This window comes from Mirounga leonina, unplaced genomic scaffold, assembly GCF_011800145.1.
Source record: "Mirounga leonina isolate KUSES-001 unplaced genomic scaffold, KU_Mleo_1.0 Mir_128, whole genome shotgun sequence".
Taxonomy (NCBI): domain Eukaryota; kingdom Metazoa; phylum Chordata; class Mammalia; order Carnivora; family Phocidae; genus Mirounga; species Mirounga leonina.
This window is the reverse complement of record NW_023270320.1, coordinates 21,198,283-21,200,874: the sequence shown is the minus strand read 5'-3', so window position 1 is coordinate 21,200,874 and position 2,592 is coordinate 21,198,283. Positions and strand designations below refer to the sequence as shown.

At 40.9% G+C, this 2,592-nt stretch overlaps 1 pseudogene; it reads left to right on the top strand.

Annotated features, from left to right (window-relative positions):
• Positions 1-315: 315 nt before the first annotated feature.
• LOC118010137 lies at positions 316-428 on the top strand (annotated as a pseudogene).
• Positions 429-2,592: the final 2,164 nt, after the last annotated feature.

Below are 2,592 nucleotides of genomic sequence, written 5' to 3'. Positions count from 1 at the left end.
CCCACATCAGGCTCCTTACTCGCCAGGGGGCCTGCTTCTCCCTCTACTGCTCTGCCTGCCGCTCCCCCTCCTTGTGCTCTCTCTGACAAATAAATAAACAAAATCTTTAAATAAATAAATAAATAAAAACCTTCCACTGCTATGTCCTTCTTTTTTCCACATAATTTTGAATGGTAGTGTCAGAGACAGGACTCTGGGGTCCATTAGGAGAACTGAGCCCTGCCCATATTCATACATAATACCCATTACCCTCTTTCATGCAGTGGCATCACATCAGCTGTGAGATGATTTGTATCCTTGAATTCCAGGCCACACAGCTTCGCGCAGTGGCAGTATCGTAGCCAATGAGGTTTATCCGAGGCGCGATTATTGCTAATTGAATTCCAGGCCACAACTAACAGCAAAATGAATGGTTGCCCAGAGCTGGGCAGTAGGGAATGCGTGACTTGGAGGAACATTGGCCAAGTAAGGAACTGAGGAATGTTGACCCACTTTCCCAAATATACAACAGAAGAGAAAAGATAGTTTGGGGATTTAAGTGGTTATACGAACATCTCTCACCACAACTCTGGGCTCACTGTGAAAAGGGCCACATCTTAGTCACCCTTAACTTCTAGCAGTTCTGAGCACAGGCTACATCCCATAATGCAAGGTCCAGTTGACCAAAGTAGTCAAGTTGGAAAAAGAATTGCTTCCAGAGTTACCAGTAGCTATGAAATGGTGAAGCATTAAAAGTTTAAAGAGTTGCAGCCATAGGGGTATTTGATCATCATATACGGGAAATGCTGGAACATTTTCTGATGGGCAACCTTTTTAGTTCAGCATTGACCTTGACCTCTGAACTTACCCCTCCCATCAACAACCCACAGAGCTCAGAAGACTGTCAGACTGCTAAAAGAGAACCAAGCAGACAGCCTTGCTCAAGGTATTTTCAAGATAAAGTGGTCAACTGTATTTTGTATGATACATTAAGTGAAATCACCCTCCTTAGAAATATTTAATAAAATATGCTACACAAATGAGTACATAGGGCATTATTCAATTTTGATGAAATTTGAGGACAAGCAAAGCTAATGTATATTGACAGAAGTGACAGTAGGGTTTGGGAGATGGCTGGGAGGGGGATACACTGACAATGGGCAAGAGGGAACTTTCTGGGGTTACATAAATGTTCTACATCTTGGTTATGTTGCATGCATTTATCAAAACCCATCAAACCCTACCCCTAAAATGTATGCCTTTCAGGACGCCTGGGTGGCTCAGTCAGTTAAACATCTGACTCTTGATTTTGGCTCGGGTCATGATCTCAGGGTCATGGGATCAAGTCCCACATCAGGCTCTGTGCTCAGCACAGAGTTTGCTTGAGATTTTCTCTCTCCTTCTCCCTCTGTCCCTCTCCCCACTCTCTCTCTCTCCCCCTCAGATAATAAATAAATCTTACTTTCATTGTATATAAGTTGTATCTTCATTAACTTGATAAAAAGCAGCTGCCTTTAAATATAAGTTTGAGAGCTTTCAGAAAACCATAAAATCTATACAATCGGTATCCAATGCTGGGATACACATAGGAGAACTATCCTATCTGGCTCAACACAGTACAGAGGTCATACTGTAACACATAATCTAGATGACAAACTGTCTTTGCCATTCCTGGATCTGATTTTCATTAATTCCAAAGACAAAGGAATTCAAAGTTAACACCATACCCATAATGTAGAGTATATTCATTTAGTTGACTTGTTATGAATTTATGTTTATGTTTCCTGCATTTAAAAAGTATATATTGTTTTCCTTATATATTTTAGGTTCATTCATTCTGTTTCAACTAATCCTTCTACCGCCTTTTATTTTTTTTTTTAATTTTTATTTATTATTTATTTTTTGAAGGGGCTGGGGCAGAGGGAGAAGGAGAGGGAGAGAGAGAACCTTAAGCAGGCTCCACCCTCAATGACCCTGAGACCATGACCTGAGCCAAAATCAAGAATCAGAAGCTCTATTGCCTTTTAAAATATAGAATAAGAACTTACATTATGGATGTCTAGACTAGATGAACTCAACTGACAATGGCATAATACTCTTGATGGTCAGACTAGGTAGATCTGACCAGAAGTACTCCTTAAAGACCGATATCTTGAGAGGTCTTGCCCCTGTTGGGGGATGATGTACTTGACTTCTGGGGCACGCCCAAAGCATCCTAAAACAAACTGCATGAACGGAACTCACTTGTCTCTAGGTAGAAAAAGGTTTTGTTTGTGGTTGTCTTTTTCCTTTAAATATGTCAATTTAATTCAAGCTATGGGCCATTCTTCACTGAGCATAGGACACAAGGAATCTTTCAGATGTAGCACAGTTCAGTGCAAAAGCATTGAGCTGACTGATCATCCAAAGCCTTGGGTTCTAATGCTGGTACCCCTTAACTGAAGACATTGCTTTCAGCAAATCAAGGAACCTCGTGAGGCCTCATCTATTAGATGAATGGGAAAGGGATACACAAAATACAAAGAAAGATCCATTCTAGCTCTAAAAGTCTGCAATTCCATATGCAAAGCTACCAGAAGGTCCCAGACATCAGCTGGCCTCCTAAAGTTCCTA